Raw genomic sequence first — 13,575 nt, 5'->3', positions numbered from 1 at the left:
TTCTTCAATCTAGTTGTGGAGGGTGCAGCTCAGCTCCAAGTCCAGTTGCCATTTTCAATCTTTAGTTGCAGGGGGTGCAGCCCACCATCCCATGTGGGAATTGAACCAGCAACCTCATTGTTGAGAGTTCACACTCTAACCCAAACGAGCCATCCGGCCGCCCCCTCTCTATCTTCTTTTCTATATTCATGTCACCACCCTAGCCCAAGCCCTCAACATTTCATCCCTAAAGTTCAACGTGATAAATGTTACCTAACTCCCCTCCCAGCAACCCCCATTTACAGTGCACACTTCCAGATGAACCTTCTTCTGGCACTGTTTTCACCTATCCCCGTCCTATTCGATTGGCTTTGGTGGCTTCCCAACACAGGAAAATTTCAAACTCCACAGCCATCCCTTGGGATCCTTCATAAACGATGCACACCCCCTTCTTCAATTTTGTTTCCCACATGCACCCCCTGCTCCACCCAATCCAGTAAGCTCCTCCCCATTCCATGACCCCCCATCAAGGTCCCAGCACTGGGCACATTCCTCCCCCTGCAGCTCCCCCCTCTGACCAGCCTGCTCCCCTGCAGTCCACTGAGTGGCACCACCCCAGCTTGCCGAGCTCACCCCTGCTCTTCTGAATCCACTGTATTTAGCTTCTCTTGGCAGGTGTTCCATTTGCCCAAGTAGACTGCAAACCCCTTGAGGATAACTAACATCTGTGTTGAAAACGCCTGGAACTGCACACTGCTCAACACAGGGGCTTCACTGGAAAACACGCCTTGATCCACAGAGCAATGCTGATAAAACACAGAGAATATCTTTCTAGTGTTTCAGAAAATACAAGAGACCTGGGATGGGTCTCAGGGCCTTCTTGAGGTCTTTGGAAGCACACCTACTCTTCCTTTGCAGGAGCACCCAGAGTCTGACACCCTAAACAGCTGTCCTAATAAGGTGAAAGGTGGCTAGACTTAGCTCTCCCCTTCTCTTTCAGCCCTTTTACACTTGGTATCCTTTCTTAGCGACCCCGTCACACACTTTCATAGACATAGAGATTCTATCTTCTTCCCTCTTCAAGGGAAGAGCTTGAAATGTGAGACATCTGGCTCAGGAGAGTTTATGGTGACCAGTGAAATGGTTAGTGCTGGGTGCCCAGAAATAGGAAAAAAAGTCTCCAGTTCTGGGAAATTGGGACTTGGTCCTAACCCACTTCGATCGTCAGCCATGGACCACACAACAATTCTGGGATTCCCGGGGCCACATGGGGAGAATGGCAGAGAAAAGTGAAAGTCAGCAAAGCACTCAGGGCCATCAAATCACACACCCCACACAGACAATGAGCAGCGCCTGAATAGCAAGGGTCTGAGAGAAAACTGTAGAGACCAAGGTGATACTATCTCCAAGATATCCAATAAGAAACCAAGATCTTCCCACACCAGTGGAACCAAGGGCGTAGTGGGGGCCTCATGACATAGTTGAAATAACAGGAGCTCTAGAGTTGGGTCTGGGGTCGAATCCTGACTTAGTCACCCAGGGGCTGTCCAACCTTGGGCTGGTCACTTACCCTGCCTGAGCCTGGTTCTGCATGAACTAATGTGAGGCCTAAATAAAACAAGCAATGTATAAAAACATCTAGCACAGTGCCTGGCATTATATAAAGGGCCCAGAAAGTATTGTTCCCCTCCTTCCTTCCAGCTTTTTCAGATCTCACAGCCCCAACCCTCACTAATCAGAACAAGTGCGGAGGCTGCAGAGCATTTCCCAGCGAGAAGGTCTGCAAAGGCCGGCAAAAGTCAGCAAAAGGGAGGAGAACAGAAGGGCCATCCCATGGCCGCTAAGCGAGAAACGCTGGACCTCTGTGAACGCCTAGGTTTCAAAACACACAATGCTTTGAGCCTCAGACCAAACCCAAACAGGAAGTTTGTGACAAACTTAGCAAACACGCATGCACAACTGCAGGAGGCTGCACACCACTCAGAAAAGACGTAAACCAGCACTGGGTGTGTGTGTGTGTGGGGGGGGGGGTCAGTGTGGAATACAAGGGGTGTGCCTGGCTGATGTTCCAAATGCACAGAACTCTTCCTGGGTGCCAGGGAGCTCCTCACCCCAAGCCCTGGGTCAGTCACACAGAGCTGCTCTGGTTTTCCAAGGCCAAGGTCTGTAGCAACTCCCCACTGTGCCCCTCTCCCACCTCCTCAGGCATGTAGGACATTGAACACTCTGAACAGTCATGAGGGGCCTGGGTGACAGGTGTGTGGGATCATTTTTCAGCTGGGAGAACTCAGCACAGGAAGAGGCAGTGATGTGCTAGGGTCCCACAGCTCCTCGACCTCCATGCGGTTGCACGGCCAGTGTGTCATCAGGCCCCCTCCACCATGGGGTCCTCAGGCTGCCATCTTTTTCTCCTCTGAACTCCTGTCTGACCCTAACATTTTCACGTGCACCACTGACACGGGTACGGGCGCTATATCTTCGGTTCATTTCTTTGCAAACGTGGGCAAAGATGGACACGCCTAACCTCCATGATTTGTGTCCCATCTCCCCAAGCAGAGTGAAAACTAGGTGGTTCCTTTTTGTTCACAATGTCCCAGCATCTGTGGATTGAGCCTTGATACGAGGTGGGTGGGCTCCAGAAAATACTCGGTAAATTAATAAATAACATCAATACCATTTCTACTGCCCTACCCCCCAGCAGGTTGTGTCCCACTTGTCTAGATCCACCCTCAGCACACAGGTCCCTGGCCCCACCCCTCCTGGGTGAACGGCCCAATTATAAACTCAGTCCCCTGACTGTCAGCCTCACTGCCCGCCCCCACCCTCGGCACCTCCGGCAGGGCAGTGGTTTCCCCACCTCCCCAAGTTAGGTTCCTTTTTAAAAAAAAATGACTCATTTAGCAAGACAAAACCAAAAACTTCAATGGTAAAGATAAAACAGCACCGAGTCTCTTTAAACACCTCCTACTCCACTCAGAATTTAGATCTGATAAAGCCTCCCCAAACTGGACCTCCTAATTTGGAACTTACAGTATACACAAATCTTCTAGCAAAAACATTTCCAGTAATGTCTTCTCTCTGAACTTTTCAGGGTCTTCTTTATAAATGGATGTGGCTTGAGGCCTCCAGTCAGTAGCTTTTTCAAAATGGGAATAAAAAATTAAAGTCCATGCTTTCAACTCCTGGGTCAAAAATGAATTATTTGATGTTTTATTATGATTCTGACTTACTGGTGAAAGAACGTTGGCATTACCTCATTGGCCTAATGAGAATTATGGGGAGTTTTTCATAAAAAGACTTCTTGGTATGTAAGAAGTTTACAACATTTGTGCACAGTATTTGAAAGGTACAAAACTATAATGCAATACATAGAATCACCACCCTTTAGGGCTAAAATGAGCAATTAGGATGAGCCAGGGGTTCTCAAATGTTGGCTGCATTAAAAAAATTCCCACTGCCCGAAATTTGGATCCATTTGGACTGGAGTGGGGCTCTGGTATTGGGGTTTTAAAGAAAGTTTCCCAGTGATTTTAATGTGCATCCAGGGTTGAAAATCATTGATCTAGGGCAGATATGAAAATTGAGATCAGAAGAAATTAAGATGCAGTCCAAGGCTGCTCAGCCAGAGACAAAACCAGAACCAAATCTGACACTTACAGCCCCCGTCCAGTTCTGCAGTGTTGCTCTGATTTTAAGTATTTACAGATTTGCGAAAATCTTTTTGGTTTTTGAATTTGGGGGACTAACACAGAGTTGCCGACTTTTTCTCTTGTCAAGCAAGGGTATTTTTATAAATATCTACCAATTACTATCACTGCTTCCTGACAAGTCTCTTGCTCATTTGCATACTGCCACCCTTTCCATCCCAGTCCCCTTCCAGGAGGTAAGAGTTGACCATACCTGGTCCTGGCCCACAGTCTCACTCACCTCTACTCACCCTGCTCCTCACCAACACCTGTATGACACATCCAGACAAAACCCAGGCCTCAGAAAGTCTCCATCTCCTCCTTTCCCTAACTTCACAATTTCTATTTCTGAAAATCCCTTCACGGAACACAAACTACTTCCCAGTCCCGCCAAACCCACCCTATACCTTCCTTCTGATTGACATCTGACAGCTAATATTTGTACGAGTTACAACAACCAGGATTTACAGTTTGTTTCTCCATACATTATCTCTTCTAAATGTCTTCCTCATCAAAGATATAGTAGAAACTTTTAAGGAGGGCTACCTCTGAGGAGTAGAATTAGGGGGGAGGAGGGCAAGGTGAGTTCTCTTTACACCTGCCGTTTGAACTTTGGGCAAGTGTGTATTTTTTTAAATGGAACAAAAATCACACACACACACACACACACACACACACACAGAGAGAGAGAGAGAGCAAGTCACAAAATATATCTATGGTTCGCTTCCACTTTGTAAATACAGAAAATCGTCCGGGAAGGCTCCGTACCCAAGTTCTAAATGTAAATGATATCTGGGTGGTGGAATGACGGGTGACATTAATTTCACTTCCCTTTCCTCTTTATCTTTGTTATGTTTTATTTATGTAATAAAGGAATAATGATCATTTAAAACCCGAACCAAAGCATTATCTGATCTCTGGAACTTACATAGTACTGAGAAGCAAAGGCTTCAGAGCCCGTCCCAGTCTGGCATGTAGACACATCTCCTTTTCGTAAAATGAAAGATTTCTCCCGTCTTGCCCTGGCTTCTGTCCCCTGCCTAAGGCAGAGTCTACTGCTGCAACTGACCCCAAGCCACCCTCAGGGCCTGCCAGCCCCCAAGAACAGATGTAGAAGAGGTGCCCTAGCACAGCTGTCAAGCCCCTTCTGAGACCTGTCTGACCTCCTTACCTTCATCTCCTCCTGCTCCCCGAGTTTCAGCCACATGGTCCAATTGTGTGTCCTCTAAGTGTCTCCTCTGATCCTGTTTCTAAGTCTCTACCCAGGCGGTGTCACCCACCCCTATTTGTTTTCTTTCCAAGTCTTCACCAAGGCAAGCAGCCATACCTACTCCAAGTAACATTCAAACCTACAACTTGTAGATCAGGAGCCCAGAAACTCTTTACATGGAGTGTACACTGTGGAATTCTCCGCAGTCTCCACTCCTCCCTAATGCCTGGAGCATATCCAAGGCCCACAGAGAGAAAAATCCAAAGACGCTTCACCGCAAAATGTACAAGGGCCAGCAAAGAGAGGCCCAAGCAAAGGGTTCGCCACCTCTCATCTGCTACTCATCCTTCCAACTGCTTCCCCACAATCCGCTCTACCCTTCCAGTGTCTAGTTGGGCCTAAGCCAACAGGAGTGGGTGGAAAAAAATAGGAATAGAGAAAAAAGAAATGAAATTAAGCAACACCACACTGAGGCAGGCTGAGGTCCTCCCAGGGCAACATCAAGTCTTCCTAAGTGGTCTTGGGTCACTTTTGAGGGGGCCAGGGGCGTGGTGCTTAACCCTCTCTTTGATGTCAGCCCCAAACGGAAAGGACGTTTGCCAATTATCAAAACTTCTGGAGACCCTCAAGAGACATTTCTGAAGAAATTGGAAACTCCAAAACACAGACTGGCCATGCTCCACCCAGAAGCTTCTGTGACCTGTGGGGCCTTTCGGGAAACCCACGTGGAGGGTATTAGACTGGCACCCACGCCCTGTCCTGTAAGAAGGAAGCCTTTACCACTTTTGGCGCCTCCTCCACGTCCATTAGGCCTGACTGCTTGGTTGATGTTACCTTCCTCTGTCCATGGAGAAATGTTGCTCTGTAAAAGTGTTGTGCTGTTTTAGGTAGGGCTACGTGCCACCTTCTCTCCTCCACACACTCAACTAGACTCTACTGGACTCAGCTCTAGCATCTTCTCTTCCTTCTAAAAAATCCCCATTGGCTTTCAGTGGGCTTTTACTAACCAAGTAGAAAACCAATCCTCAAATCTCTCAGCTCTTATCAGTCGGAGTCTTCTTGGGAGATTGAGGAGACCTATGCATGCATACTAGCTGACTAACACCCTGGCTCTGGAAAGGTGTGTGTTTGGGTGGGTGGGGGTTGGAGAAGGTCTCATAGAGGAAGTGAGATCTGACTTGGGTCTTGAAAAAAGGGTTCAATTGGGTTCAAGTGGAGAGGAAGTGGGAAGACCATCCCAGGCAGTGGAACCAGCACACACGTGGCACTGACCACAGGGTGGGGAGGGCCCCACTACGGAGGAATGAGACCATGAGGCAGTGAGAGGTTATGAGTATGCATTCAGGAGGCAGGCAGACTTCGCTCTGCCTCTTGTTAGCTGTGCAACTGGGCAACTTACCAATTCTCTCAGTCCCACATCCTTCACCAGCAACATGGTGAAGATGAGGGTAATAATGGCACCTACATGCTGGGGTTATTGAGATTTGATGAGAGGATGCACGTAAAATGCTTAGGACGCTCAGGGCCTGCCAGCAACGAATGTTCCTGTATCTGTTATTCTTGCTACAGTCGAAACTACCCAGTACCCATCCTGCTGATGCAGACAGAGCACTTTCCTCTTTATGGGAAAAAGGGGACGCTGGTGACTGACTGGTCACATCCTGAATAACCTAAGAAGTGTAAGTAAGAGCCAGCTGAACATAAGAATGCCCAGGCAGCCAGGGTATTCTTCACTAAACACATCCACACACAGACTCTCTCTCACACTGTTTTCTACCCATCCTGGACCACCAACTTCCACGTAATAAATACAAATTTATTTCCCTCTTCCTCCCACCTCTCCACAGTTTGGCATTGTGTCCCTTCAGCATCACAACTATACTGGGGTGGGGTGGGGTGGGGGATTAGGGGGGTTGGGGGGGGTGCCTTCTCCTCAACTCTGGAGCTCCCACCTCCTGGCCCAGGGAAGGTAACAGCTTCCTACTGTTGCCAGCCCTGGGTGCCTCACTAACCTTTGGTTTCCCTAACCTGCCCACACTTCTGTAAACACTCCCCTTCATTAAGTCTCTCCAGTTAAACCCTTAGCATGTGCCAGCCGTCTCACGCTGGGACCCTGACTGACAGAGCCAGGCCGATTCACGGGAGGCACAGCAGGAGGCACAGGGCTGACGTGTAGACCTGTCTTCCTCTTCCTCCCTTCCTCCCTTAAGGGCAGTGTGAATGGCAGTGTTTAAGACATAAGCACCAACGCCTTTTTTTTTCACCCAAGAGCAACCATGTGCGAATTTACTATCCCTGGGAATGGAGATGACACTCAAGAAGCTGCGGGAAAAGCAGAACCCAGGCAGGGCATGTGCAAAGGCCCTGGGCTTCTCCAAACCCATCACACAACGGAGCTCCTCCAAAGTGACGGATTCTAGATCAGTACTTGGTACACAGTAGGCACTCAGTAAATATTTGCTGAGGCAGGTCCTTCTGGCTGAGGATGGAAGCCTGAAATCTAAGACATCTTTCAAAAAAGGATACTCCACGGAAGCAACTACTCCAGGGGGCAGCTCCTGTGATGTCCTGAGCTCATCGTCTCACATGACGTGAAGCTCTGAGATGCCCCCATCCATATCCAGCAGGAGTTCAGAGTCCCGTCCTTCATATCACAAATGCCATTTCCTTGTCTCTTATCAATTAATGACTGAGGCTTATAGTTTACCCCGCACGTCTCTTGCTGATTTTGTTACTCCTACTCCCTCCCAGGACCAAACACAGCCTTGGTTCGGGGCAATTCAAAAGCATTTATTAAGTGTTTACTGTGTACAGGAATTGTGCCAGGCACTGGAGATCCAAAGATGATTAAGAGAAAGGTCTCGGGAGTTGAGAACCACACAAACATGAAGGATGAGAGCTTACTACTGACTGAGGGGATTCTCGGGAGACAACACTTGAACTACACTGGGAATTGAAGGGTGGGGCTGCGACAACGGGGAAGGAGGAGGAAGGCCGCAGATGTGAAGAGGAGCACAGGGCAAGGACGAGTAGGACCAAACTGACAGGCATGAGAGCAGAAAAGAGCCGGGCAAGGGGTTTGTTTCAAATTGGGGCCACCTGATTCAAAACCAACCTCACCGGGCGGCCGGTTGGCTCAGTTGGTTAGAGTGCAGTGCTCAGTACACCCAGGTCGCCGGTTCGATTCCCACATGGGCCAGTGAGCTGCGCCCTCCACAACTAGACTGAAAACAACAACTGGACTTGGAGCTAAGCTGCGCCCTCCACAACTAGATTGAAAAAAAACAACAACGACTTGACTTGGAGCTGATGGGTCCTGAAAAAACACAGTTCCCCAATATTCCCCAATAAAAACAACAACAACAACAACCCACCAACCTCATTAACGAGAGAAATGAAATCTGACCAGTAGGATATTTCCTCTCAGCAGCCTCCAAAGTCAAAATGTCCCCCTTTGGAAAACGTTAAAGGTAGCCTGACCAGGTCAGGGCAAAGTTGCTTGTCCTGAATGGAATGTTTCTAACCCTGCCACTCACCACCAAGCTGGCCCTGCCTTGGGAGCAGCTGGATCCGTGTGTGGAACAGGGACCTAGTCACCCCTAGCCCCAGAGCCACTGAGAACACCCTTACCCCACAAAAAATAAAAAAAACCTTCCACACATGCTTGCTCTTACTTGGAATTCTAAAATTAAACGTTCATCCCTCTCACCTAAAAGCTTTCTCCCTTTATAAGCTAATATGCAAATGCCTTGGGAGAGGCTAAGTCTTAGCAGCCACATATCCGCTTAGCATGAATGCTTCCAGAAGATCTTTCCTGGAAAACAAGCTTTGCATAAAGGGTGCTCAACAGATTATCTGTGACTGAGGGGGAGGCAGGAAGGAGAGAAGGGGGCTCCCACACTGAACCGACAACACCCACCAAGGGCAGAGGGGTAGAGAGTTTCATGTTGAGCCTTCAAAAGACTTTTTTTTACTACTTGTTTTCAAATTCAGATATAATTCATGACCCATAAAATTCACCATTTAAACTGCACAATCCAGCGGTTTTTAGCATATTCGTAAGGTTGTACAACCATCGCTACTACCTAATTTCAGAATATTTTCATAACCCCCAAAGAAAACCCATTAGTAGTCACATCCCATTCTCCTCTTTCCCTGGCAACCCTTTTCTCTCTCTACGGACTGGACTTGCCCATTCTGGACATTTCATACAATAGATGGTCTTTGTGTCTGGCTCCTTTCACTTGGTATGTTTTCAAAGTTCATCCTGTTGTAACATGTGTCTGTACTTCATTCCCTACTCATGACTAAATAATATTCTCTTGTACATATGTACCACGTTGTGTTTACCCATCAAAAGACTTTTTAAAGGGCAGTACCCTTGGGGCTGCTTGGGCAGTGCAACCATTTGTACACTACCCTCCTCTCTCCTCCCACCAGCACTCATGGACCAAACCCTCCACACTGGGCTGGTGTGATTTTCCAAACACAGTACAGCGGCTCAGGTCAGCAACCCTGAATCACACCAGCTGTGACAGAAACAACTCAAATTCCTTCTGAAGGAATTTGTAATGACTCTTAAAACGTGTTGTATAAATCTCCATGGTCCTGGTAACGTAAGATGCAAGAGCAGAGCTGGCTTCACGGGGCATGTGACCTGTACAGACTCACAGGGCCCCGTGTTTGGCTTAATGCGCTGCTGTCACCGTCTTGGAAGTCTTAATTTTTAAACAAGAGGCTCCACCTTGGCATTTTTCACTGGGCCCAGCAAATTATGTAGCTGGTCCTGGGCAAGAGGCAGGGGTTTGGGAAAGGACTGAAACTTGACATGTTTCCTAAAGACACTGCTGCGTAACAGCTCACCCAGTCAGGTAGGGTGCTGAGAAGGGGGGCTGCAGGTAAATTGGGGAGAGGTGCCAGGTCTACCTACTGTAATGCTGAAAACCCAGCTTCCAAACCGCCCAAGACCATGTCTTCCTATCCTGAGGGCTAACAGTTGGCTGATAAGGCCTCCACGTAACAGCCAGACTAGTTGAAAGTAAATGTGATAAGTCAACTCCGTACAGGCTCAGACTGTAAAGCAGGGGGGACTCAAACTGAAACTTGTTTGATCTTGTAATCACTTATAAGTTAAGATCAAGAAGAAAGAAAAGAAAACCCACACTTACTAAAGTAACTGGCACTGAGAAAACTTTTTAAACATCTACTCTTCTAAATAACTGTCACCTTTATTTCCAGCATATTAAGGAAGTCAGGGTTTCGCCAAAAATCTGGTTATTTGATCCAAAGAAAGGAATACATTTAAGACGCAGCTGTCTATGCTGATGTCCAGATGGGACCTTAGGAATAACCCATCCATATGGATCCCCAGGAGCCTTGACCCCCTCACCCCCAAATTTAGTCCAATTCTCATTTTGTAGATGAGGAAGCTATGCTGTGAGAGGGGAAGTAACCGGCCAGGGCCACCCACAAAAAAGGGGGCAGGACCAGAACCCGGGAGCTTGCTGCTTCCCCTTCCAACCTCCCAATTTCATGAGTCCAACCAAAACTCATATACTGGGTGTATACCCCCGATTTTCTCCTGGCGCCTCAACTCAAATCTTCTAGTACTTGTCTTTGTCACTGGGGAAAGACAGTCAAGTTGTACAAAACAACTGAAACTTTTATTTAAAATCCTAAGGGAGAAGATATGGCTTCCTTCCACCATTGCAATATTCCATCATTTGGTGAAGAGTCAGAGGGCTCCAATGTAGGGTTCAGGGCCTTTCCATATCCAAGGCATTGAATAAACACAGTTTTTCTGGGAAGAGTGAAGTTTAACCCAGTTTTTTCCAGTGACGGGTACAAGGATCATGCAGGGTGGGTGGAACTCTGGGGCAGACCAGAAGTGCTACCATCTCATCACACCAAAGAGACAGGTCCAGACGACCCCTGGCAAGTAATGGGACTCGGCCACCCCATCACATTTCATCTTTTTTCTAAAGCACAGACAAACCAAATCAAACCATCCTTAACACCAAGTGCCTGGATTCCTTCAATCTCAATTTGTTTTATCCTCCCTCCCTTCCTCCTTCCCTCTTTCCCTCCTTTATTCTTCCTTTCCTCCCTCCCTCCTTTCCTCCTTTTCTTCGTTGAACAAATAGATTCTGAGCACTTACTATGTGCCGGGCACGTTCTGGTTGCTGGGGGCACAGCAGTGAACAAAACAGATCGTGTTTTGGGATTTACGTTCTAAAAGGAGGAAACAAGGAAAAGAGTTAATAAATAAATGAATAGGTACCATGTAAGATGGAGAAAAATTCTCCGGAGAAAAACACAGCAGGACAAGAATGCGGAGGGCATTTTATTTAGGATGGCCAGGTCAGGGCTCTCTGAAGGAGGTGAAGCGGTGAGCCATACAGATATCTGGGGGAAGGTATTCCAGGCAAAAGGAGCAGCAAGTGCAAAGGCCCTGAGGTGGGAATGTCCTGGTTCGTTCAAGGAACAACCAGGAGTCTAGTGTGGCTCTGAGCAATGGAATAACTGACCTGACATAGGCTTCAGCAAACCCACCCTGGCGGCTGTTATTACCAGGCTGCCTGTGCTAGGGGACTAGATTCAGAAAGCAGATCCAGCCCAGCCTCTAAGCAGCAGTGCAAAAAACAGTTCCCTTCTCTGGGCCTCCACACTTTCCTCTGTGAAATGGGAAGATAGGACTCGATGTCTAATGTTCTTTCTATAACATTCTCATTTTCTGATCCTAAGATGGATTGCCCAAAGGGTCTCACCCTCTGACTCGGAAAAAGGCAAGGAACAACAGCCAAGTGTCAGAAGCCCCCAACAGCTCCCCACTGCCTCCCCTGACTGACAGCAAATTTTCACCCCACAAAAGACACAGCTCTCTAGGGAGAAAGGTCCAGCCCAGGAAGCAGCCACGTCAGCAACGTCCTCTAAAGATTACGAAGGGTGACCACTAAAGATAGCGCAGCCTGCACACATGTTTCAGGGTGGGGCTCAGCCTGCAGAGGCCGGTGAAAGCGGCTGCTACAGCCAAATCAGGAGGCACTGCTGAATCTGCTTCTTCCCTGGGCCGCCACAGCTCGTCTAGCTCCCCCACTGCTAGCATGGAGCGAGAAAGAAAAGTTATGGGATTAAGAACTGCTCCATTCCATCACTTCCTTGAGGGCTCTGTGTCACACATCATCAAACTGGGTCAGTAAGCAAGACTCAGGTCTCCACCATCAGGCTGCATAAGCAGGGTTTGTCTCTCCCCACCGAATGGGAGCTCCCCAAGAATATGAACTATCTCACCCAGCAGACTGTGAATTCATCCTATGCCTCTTCTGACGCCTCCTCCTCCATCAGACTGGGGGCTCCATGAGGGTTGGGGCTATATCTCCCCCCACAGATTGGGAGCACCTGATGTCAGCGACTGTGCCACCCCCATTGGACTGGAAGCTCCTGGGGGACAGGGCTTATCTGCCCCTTTGCTTCCATTGCCTCACTGCATCCCAGAAGTCTTCTGTATATTCAGTGATTTCTTAAAACAAGGTGCTGATCGAAGCACTCGAGATTGAATCTCCCACCCATACATGAGACCCTGTGATCCCTGGACATTAAATAATCCATGGAAACGATCTGAATACAAACTTCCAAGCTGAATGAAAAGAAATTAAAAGTTGGCTTCACTGAGCAATGTTTTGGTATCCTGTTCATATGTTCTGGCCAGAGGCTGTCCCCATTTTATAAATAACCCTTCCTGAGGACTGTGGCTGAGGCCAGGCTGAATGAAATGCACCTAGGGAGCCTACTAGCCCAGGCCTGACCAAAGCCAAGTTCTACATGGGAGGCCGGCCCACAGCCCAGAGACAGCATCCCCCCAGCTTCCAATTTGGGCTTTTCCAAGGCAGTCACACCAAATGATGTGGTGGGGAGTGGGAAAATGGCTGTGGGAATTGAAATCAGAAGAGTGGAATGGGGAGGAGACTCATCTCAGAGAGGCAGGTCCATGCCTCCCTGAAAAGAATGGAGGAGGATGGGGGTGGTGAGCAGAGATGGGGTCGCCTCAGCCAAAGCTCCTGGAGCCTCCGGGGAGAAGCAGAGCCCACCCTCCCCAGGCAGGGGAGGGGCGCTGGTGTACATGTGGACTCAGGGAAGCCACTGTGGGCTCCCATGGCATCTGGGATATTGGCTCATTTCCACGATGGGTTTCCACAGAATTGCAAAGGAGGGGCAAGAAGGTTGGAACTTCCAAAGGCTGAAACCAATAATAATAATAGCAAATAATAATAACAACTAACCCAAGCACTGAGCTAAGTCCTTTCCACATACTCAGTTAATCTTCACAACTGATGCTAATATGACTGCTTGTTTACAGATGAGGCAATTGAGGCCTGCCCAAAGTCACACATACGGGAGAATGAAGATTTCAGGTGGGCAGCCGGGGTCCCCAACACGTGCTCCTAGCCACCCCCCTCTCTGAAAACAAAGAGGAAAATCCTAGGGTATTTCTGCTGGCCCCCCTGAACCTCTGGGTTGAAAGGCCACCCGGCAACAAGCATCCTGAAGGCTTGGGAAACTGGGGTGCTGGAGACTCAGACAGCCCAGCAGGGTCCCAGTGCCCTCTTCCCACCGTGCTGAGAGCCTGGAGACCCTGAAAATGCCACCCTGCTGGCATTGATGACGCTTTCCTTTCAGGAGTCTCAGGTTAAAACAATTCTT

At 48.4% G+C, this 13,575-nt stretch overlaps 1 protein-coding gene across 21 annotated transcripts in view; it reads right to left on the bottom strand.

The window, feature by feature from the left end:
• The window catches only part of TRERF1 (transcriptional regulating factor 1), a 197,333-nt gene that overhangs the window by 122,045 nt on the left and 61,713 nt on the right, over positions 1-13,575 (bottom strand). For 13 of the 21 annotated variants that reach the window (XM_074332927.2, XM_074332925.2, XM_074332926.2 and 10 more), the window contains exon 3: positions 11,034-11,106. The exons of the other annotated variants lie outside the window; for them this stretch is intronic. The gene's annotated coding sequence lies outside the window, so the exon portion shown is untranslated. The remainder of the gene's footprint in view (positions 1-11,033; positions 11,107-13,575) is intronic. 21 annotated transcript variants of the gene reach the window in all.

This window comes from Rhinolophus sinicus, chromosome 2 (genome assembly GCF_057876585.1).
Source record: "Rhinolophus sinicus isolate RSI-liver-muscle chromosome 2, RSI-T2T, whole genome shotgun sequence".
Lineage (NCBI taxonomy): Eukaryota > Metazoa > Chordata > Mammalia > Chiroptera > Rhinolophidae > Rhinolophus > Rhinolophus sinicus.
Note: the sequence above shows the minus strand (reverse complement) of the source record. Positions and strands in the feature narration are given on the sequence as shown.